Source organism: Hibiscus syriacus, unplaced genomic scaffold (genome assembly GCF_006381635.1).
Source record: "Hibiscus syriacus cultivar Baekdansim isolate YM2019G1 unplaced genomic scaffold, ASM638163v2 tig00112495_pilon, whole genome shotgun sequence".
In the NCBI taxonomy this organism is placed as follows: domain Eukaryota; kingdom Viridiplantae; phylum Streptophyta; class Magnoliopsida; order Malvales; family Malvaceae; genus Hibiscus; species Hibiscus syriacus.
The window spans coordinates 641,738-650,849 of record NW_024063345.1 but is presented as its reverse complement, the minus strand read 5'-3'; the positions used below and the strand labels follow the sequence as shown (position 1 = coordinate 650,849).

General features: G+C 32.5%; 1 pseudogene; it reads right to left on the bottom strand.

Moving 5' to 3' along the window:
- Positions 1 to 6,430: 6,430 nt before the first annotated feature.
- LOC120180375 lies at positions 6,431 to 8,946 on the bottom strand (annotated as a pseudogene).
- Positions 8,947 to 9,112: the final 166 nt, after the last annotated feature.

The following is a 9,112-nucleotide window of genomic DNA, read 5'->3' as shown; positions in this document are numbered from 1 at the left end:
TTAATCACTAACCCGTATTTTGGGATGTTATAAATCTCTCCCCCTTAAGAAAATTTGTCCTCGAATTTTCACTGTACAAATAGATGGGAACTGTCTACTTATATCTTATTTACACTTCCATGTTATACTACAGATCCACCTCTTTTAAAGATCCATAAGGTTCAATGAATGTAGGACTGAGCTATACTATACAGAGAATCTTATTCGGAACAAGACATTAATAAATACTTTATCACTTATCTAGAAATTCCATTTTTTTTCTTTAAATATATATATATATAACTTCTGTTAACTATCCACTATCTTACTTTTTTTTCACTTTTCTTAAACTTCTTTGATCCAATCCGTCCATACAAAATCTCAATATTTCTATTCAACTAATTTAATAGTTTCCAACATTTCTTTTACACAATGTCACAAAAAAACTATTTTGATATCTTTCTTTGCTTGCAAACCTACTACTCATTAAACAAACTTAATAATAACTCTTCCTATGACAACATTATCTGACTTTAAGTATTTAACTTTCCCTTCGTGGTTGCAATTACTAAACTTATTTTCAATCAACAAGGAATTACATTAATTCCTATCTTTTCACTCATTCGATTCTACACCTTTTAATCTTTATAAATTTGTATAAATATAATGTCGCTCATCATGGAAATAATAAGGTTCCATCCATACGATAATCTCAATCCTTATCACTCAACATCATGAGTCCATTGATTTCTTTCATCAATCTCTAATGACTTACAACATAAACCAAACATTTATTCTTATACCATCTTCATCCAAATTATTATACACCTTTCTTTCTAAATTTTACTCATATCAATCTTGAAATTGATGTCAATATTTTTTTATCATCTCAAAAGTAACATGCTTATCTTTAACAACTTGATTAGAGAGAATACTATCATTCAAATATATCTCAAGTTTCCTTCATACATATAAATAAATTCTTATCTCTTTTACTATATTTACATGGCTAAGAAACACAACCTTAAACCAATACATGTTACACTTGATTAACTTAGTCTAACATTCTTTTTCCGATCTTTTAAACTCTATTATACCCTCCCCTTTGCATAATTAATTTTTTTTTCTAATACGATACTTTAAGAAAACTTTATCGGCTTCATAAAATTCAATTTATTTCTGCCTCAAGTCTGTCTAATACTTCTGTCGATTAGATGTCATCTTGAAATTATCTTAAATTATCTTTACTTTATCCTCAACCACTTTCAATAAATCCTGAAAAATAAAATTTTGATCCTTTAACTTGAACCAAATTAATGATGTCCGACATTTTCTCCCAAATAAAACTTCATACAGAGTCATTTTAATGCTCAATTGATAATTATTATTATAGACAAATTCTACTAAAGGTAAATAATTTTCCCATGATTCTTTGAACTCAATCATACATACCCTTTTTAAAGTATGAATAATCTGTTAAACTCACTATTTGTCTATGCATAGATATCAATGCTACAATTAATTTAAATTCCTAAGACCTTTTCAAAGATTTCTACAACTTTGAGATAATCTTAAATCTTCATCAGATATAATTAAGACATACAATTTACAAAATCCAACAATCTTTTCATATAACCTTACATACTTATCCAAGAAATATTTACCTCAGTATGATAAAGGATACTAACTTAATCAGTTTCTTCATAAACCTCCAAATTTAGTCTCTACTGAAATTCTGATACAAAATTCATAACTCTTTATCCTTTCCACTTAGAATTGAAAATTTCTTACTTTTATATCAAACTTATACTTTACACCTCATCATAACCCTTTTCATTCTTAAACCTTTAAACTCTATCATTTAATTTCCTTATCTCTTTATTCCTTCACAAATCAAAATCTCCTGGCAATCTAAATCATTTCATTCATTTTTTTCCCATTACGTTTTTCATATCTATATGAAAAACATCATAATAACACTTATACTCATATCTGATTACTAATATTTATCACCTTTTCATAACCTTAATATTTAACATTATTTTCACATAACTTTATTCTTTATCCTTTCTTATACTTGCATTATTTTTATTCTTCAAAGCGCCTTTTAAAACCTGTAAATACTCTTGTCATTGCCTTAATCATATATATATAGGATCCATATACCTAACCATATTCAAATCCATATCATACTTGATTAATTCACTTTATATTTTCTTCCAATCTTTATCACATTTACTCTTACGAATAGTCAATAACAACTATTTAATCTAGTGCACAATTCCCAATTAATTAATCATATACCCCTTTTTTTCCAATCAGAATTATCTCAACAATAATTTACTTAACTTATCAAATCCACATTCATTCTCATGTATCATGAAATTTTATTTGTTTACTCTCAACATTTCAACATCTTCCATCTTATAAAATAATTACTGACATACCTATTTCTTAAACTTTTCCGAAACAATATTCACATCAATAAATCTTACATTATTCCCATTACAACATTTATTTACCATATTTTAGCTCAACTGCATAGCAACTAAATTATCTCATCTAAATTCTCCACTTTATAATAGTGGATATCCTTTCACATTATTTAATAGCACCTCAATTTTTAAACAAAATCTTTAATTTTTAATCTAGGGTACAACCCTTATCCACTCAATCATATACCATATTTTCAATCAAATTATTATTATTATATTATATATATATATATATATATATATATATTCCAATGATATCTTACTCAACTTTTCAAACTTGGACTTTTACTCACACACACAATATTATTTCTCTGATTAAAATCAAACGTCATAACTTCCTTTATCTTATAAATTGTTCACCGACTTACTCATTCTCAAACTTTTCTATTACTCTATATCTTCTCTTGAACATTCAAATCCTTATCTCACATACACATACTTAAACTCATTTATATCCCTTTAAAATAATTTTCTTGCTTCAATTTTCATAACTTCTAACATAGCTTTTAACCCAATTCACAAAGGTTGTCTTTAACCCTGACTTATCATCAATTAACTCCTTATTTAATCTTCAAATATCAGACCCTACTGCTTTAGTCTGTCTGACTCTCATCTGATTTGATTCTCTGGCGGAGAATACAACTAATTCATATCTGGTTTGAAGTTGAAAGCCAGAATCTCTATATTTCTTTAATAGTGCTTAACTCTATTAAACACTAATTCTCTTAATCATCTAACATTTTTGTTCTCCAATCGTTTTATTCTTAGCTCTCTATAGAATTTTAACACGATTAATCATTTCTTGAATTGAGAACAATTTCAAAACCAGTAACACTCTTTTAATTTAAGGCGCAAGCCCTAAACAACCAATCACATGTTCTTCCTTATCCTTCCTAATCAAAATCAACACAACAATAAATCTGTTTAACTTATTAAACTTATACTCATACACATGCATGTGTAACTTCTTTGTTAATCTCATATATTCGAGCTTCATTTGTTTTATGAACTGATCATTCATGTACTTATTCATAAATTCTTCTACAAATGATAACCACGTCACTTGATATTTTAACATTCTTATGGTGACAATTATTCACCATACTTCTAGCTTACCTACGTAGTAATAAAACTACTCAATTTAATTTCTCCACTTTGGAGAAATGAAAATTTTATAATATTATCTTCCTACCATTTAATCAAATTTCCATAACAATGGAACATTTCTCAAATTCACCCTTAAACTCAGGTGTTCTCAACTCTTTTCAATACATTAATTCTATGAATTATAGAAGTATAAAATTAAAACACATCATAATATCATTCATCATCATGAATCACTCTCTAATCTTATACAGGCATTCCCTGAGGTTTTCGCTCTTCTCCCTGCCTGGCCAGGGCAGGTGAAAGCTATTACCTTCAGGTATATCACCTTGTATTTCACTTTAGAAACTCTTATGATCATACATCTAATATAACATAGTATTTTAATTCTATTAGCAAGACAATACACTTACTATTTCATCAGATCAGAAGTTTTCACTATTTTGTTGGCATGTATACCTTATAAAACACTCTAGACTTTGGTTTATCCCGAGAATCGATTAAACCTTAGCTCTGATACCAATAACTGTAATACCCCAACCCGTACCCGACTCGAATACGAGTCCGAGGTATCACATTGACTTTTCAAACTTTGACTCTTAAAGAAAAACCCCGGGAATTTAAAACTTTGTTTAAAGCAAAATACGTTAATTTACATAAAAATGACCACAAATACGAACTCGATCAGAGCACTCGTAATTAACGACTTATTACATGCCAACACTCTATACACAACAATAAATACCTACTTTGTCAATTACTTCTGATCTAATCTTCTAGTAATAATATTGTCTTTGCTACTTCTATTCTTGCTCTTCTCGATTCTTGGTACCTACGTGTAAATCACTTACACGCTAAGTCATAGACTTAGTGAGGCAATAAATAAACATGTAACAGTAGATTCATGAATATGCATTCTTACCATTTGATCATGACATTTCAATATGCATGTATATATTTCATATGACATATATAACCGAGTCATGCACACATGAAATTTACCTTCTTGCATTACTTTCACTTTAATTTATATTTCAATTTCCCATGTATATTGTTGTTGAGAACAAAGGTATGTGAGTACATTAAGGTTGTGCACTAATGCTGTCACCACAGCTCGTATAAATTCTCTCATGGGGCACCGAACATTTGTTCAGTATTCGTCGCGAAAGACTGCTATATATGTCTCGTAGGACCACTACGTCCCGAAGGACTACAATACCCTCGACTCTTGGCATGCCAACTATACCTATAGCTCTCGTATCATATACTATGGGCATTTATGATGAATATATTTCTCATCACTTGTTCTCTCTTCTGTCACATACCACATGTATGTGTAACCATGTATTTTATATCATATCACATGTATCACGTATTGCATATTCATATGTCATTTCATATATTCGCATAGCTTATCTCATTTCACATTGGTCATGTCTCATAGCATATATCACATATGCATTTAATCATGTATATCATATCATATATCTTATATTTTATGCTCTTATGTCTATGCATATCATATAACATATATAATAACCTATACCCATTTCATGTATTCATGTACATATAAGAATCACAAATCAACTAACATTTTAGGAGTCACTTCTTACCATAGTAACTTCATCACTAGCTCATCGCAAGCCAATGTTCGTTCAATAATATAAGTACAATTAAAATTGCACTCACCTTAGCCTTGTTTGCTTTGATTCGATCCTAATCCTTTAATTATTCTGGAACTTGTTTAGACTCAATATCTACATAAATATAACATTTCAAAACAACTATCAGAAGCCTAAACCTTAAACTTGATGTTAACAACTTAAACCAAATTAAAGAACCAAATTCTATTTTTTATTTAGGGGGAATCGATACCCCCCAGGGGAATCGATACCCCCTGAACATACTGAAATTTTTCGTTCAAGAGGGGATATCGATACCCATTCATAGGGTATCGGTTCCCTCTGCCCAGAAATTGTATTTTAATCCCGAAAATCATCAATTCTTCACTCAATTATTCTATTTTAAATCTCTATCATGTCCTTAAACTCAATCACCATTACTTAAACTAACTTATATCCATTTATTTTCTCTTAAACCTCAAAATTCTATTCTCTATATAGAATTCAATAATCATACTAAATTTTCCATATGTTCTAAATTCAATTCTAACACCTCATATTCCTTAATTAGCATGATGACAAGTCAAATTTAACTTCAAATTCAACTTATCAACTATTTCCCATAATTTCATATAAAAACCCGTTTTCTTAAATCTCTTATAACTTCTTCATCTTTTGATTATAAGATAACTTAAGTTTTTCTTAAGCTTAGTTATCATCTAATGATCAAAACCTAACCTTTAATTTAACAAATAATCAACAAATCAGAAAACCCTTACATTTGCCTAGCTTCCACGGTTGGGAGAATCAGAAAGGAAGAAGAAAGAGTTTTCAGATAACTCTTCCCCCCACCCCCACGTGATTCATTCATATTATTGGGGAAAAATATCTTTCATGCTAAATGACCATTTTACCCTTTAATTCTTTGGATAATTACTATAAACTTTTAGGAAATATTTTCGAACAAATCATTGAACTATTCAATCATATTACTTTAATTACCAAATTCTGAAACTTTACAATTTAATCACTAACCCGTATTTTAGGATGTTACATAACCTTTATTCCCATATGTAATGAGGTAAGGGTAGGTATGATAGTAGGTTGTCCCCAACACCAGGTTGAGAACAGCTTTCGTGGGAGACGTCTGAATTATGAATTACCCACCGTGAGACTTGATCACCCAAGATTAAGAGCCTTGTGCTCTACTAACTGAGCTGGACAGGCAATCTAAATGGCGGAAATCATCGCTTTCCCCTTCAAGAAGCCGCAAAACATGTATCGATTCAATATTACATTTCAAACGGAGGATTAACCGAGGCATCATGATGAAGATAACTTAGAGATTACATGGTGTGCATGCAATGGAGAATTACCTCCCCCATCGATGGCCTCATTTCAGGGTTTGTTTGCTCGCAGAAGTAAGCTGTTTTAGCCATCAGGTACTGTTAATAAGTGTCATGTGACTCCCCGATTCGAGGATCGATGAGCTCATATAGTGCAAGCTTTTTGATCAATGGTTTTGCCTAAATGGAAAAACATTAGCATCAAAGCAATGAAACTAAGTAAAAATTGACCAGTTCCTTTAACTTTATGACCATTGAAACCAAACATACCCACTGTCGCAGAGACGCATGTTGTCCTTCACTTTCAAGGTCAATTATTTTGCGTCCTGAAATTAGTTGTAGCAGAACTATCCCAAATGCATACACATCTGTTCTCACCGAAACAAATCCATTCTCTGCATACTCCGGATCAAGGTATCTACATGAACCAAAGGCTTAAGTTACACTACTTTAACAACAAAACTCGGGCCATCATCGGCATATCGATAACGTATACAGTCGTGAAAATGAATTCGAGAGCTCATTGGAGTCCTATACCCTATTGTTCCAAGAATTGTTGTCTGTAGAGTATCGTCGTTGATCTTCCATCTAGCAAGACCAAAGTCACCAAGCTGTGCATATACAATCATACAAGTTAGCACTTCATCATAGAAGAGAACAATAGAAAGGAACATCATTTACCATTGGAACCAAGTCATGTGTGAGCAGTATGTTGCTCGGACGCATGCCCCTATGAACAATAGGACCTCCGCGACATTCTTCGTGAAGAAAACGTAAGCCCTTTGCGGTGCCGATCGTTATAGCACGTCTCTGGTGCCAGTCAAGAACATTTTCTGGATTATCTGTGAAAATATCATCAATTCCATAACAGATGAGGAAACTTTTAATGAAAGAAATATGAGATGATACATATAATTTAGTTGATTTTTGGCTCTTTACCAAATAAATGCCAATGCAGAGACTTGTTGCATATATACTCGTATACCAAAATGTTGAGATTCTCCTTGCAAAAATAACCAAGCAGCATCACAATGTTCTTATGACGAGCGAAACTTAAGACAGATACCTCAGAATTAAACTCAGCAAATCCTTGGCTACTTTCTTGTTTTCGGACCTTTGCAGCAATCAACTGCCCATCTTTAAGCTTACCTTTATATACACGACTGTATCCGCCTTCTCCTAGCAAGTTCTCCTCTGAAAAGTAGTTGGTGGCTAGTTGAATCTCGTGATAAGTGAATGTCATAGAATCTTGGATATACAGTTCAGTCTTCAGCCCACAAGCAACAAAAAGAAGAGGTGTTCCTGAGTATTTACTATGGAAACAACTTCTTCTCTGCCTTTGGATGACAGTTAAACTAGTATGCAGCTCATTTTCTCCTTCTGCGTTTGTATCTGAAAGAAAAATACAATATACATAATGCTTGTTGATGCTGAAAAATTGCAAGCCTGCAGAATTACCTACCACATCTATTTTCGATTGAAATCGGGGTCCAGGAGTAGCTCCGACAAGAGACTTCTGATTGGTTGATGTTTTCACTGACATGAAAGTTTGATAGGGGCACAGGCTTGGACATGGAATAAAAATGCTTGTTTCCTGCCACCTCTGTTTCACTTACAGTATGGTTTCTCAAAACTTCCACACTCAAACTATCATGAACTAATGCAACCTTGCACGGTATCTGCTTAACATATAACTTACATATAACTTACATATAACTTCAAGTCCCGTCTAAGGTGCCTGTTAAGATTGTAAGTCATGGTGAAAGGAACACAGAAATGATGATTCCATGTATCCATAATACAAAATATTTACCTGCCAAGCACAACCCATGCTGCATTAGAGGAGATCACCTCTTGTACAATAACATTCTTTATGGGAAATCCAGCTGTGATTTTAACTTCGATGATTACCTATACATGAAAATTGATATGCTATATTACCAACAGAAAGCACTATGAAATAAGTGGGGGCTCAGAATTCAGAAATTTTACTCCTTGGTCTTCACAATCTTCTGCACTTTGTTGAAGCATATTAGCATATGCATCAAGCTTCTTTGAGATTTCTTCCTCCATGGCGCGGATGCTTATAACCCCGAAAGATTCAGGACATGCTTTGCTCTGGTAACCCACTACACCAGCCCAGAGAAGGAACAGAAGACAAGGTAACATAAAGGCAACAGGTGAGATGACATGTTGAATGAAATTAATTAAGACATGCAGTACTTACTAGGGTGAGTGACTCTGCAGAACTCCAAGCATAAGCAGCGTGTCCCCAACTCGTAAAATGTCACCTCTTACTCGTAGATTATTGATGGCGATTCGGAGCTCTCGTTCGCTATGATCCTTAGTTGCATCGAATGCCATAACAACATGCGATCGCGAAGGAGGAGTTGTCCCCATTATAGCTATACCTTACTTGCTTCTATTTGATGTTAAAACTGTGAAATGAAGGGTTGGAGATGGAGTTGTGATTTGTTGAAGGGTTTCTATTTTTATTCTTCTTTCGTCTAGCACACACAGCATTGGTTTTGGTTGAGAATATTAGGAACATTGTTGAGCATATCTA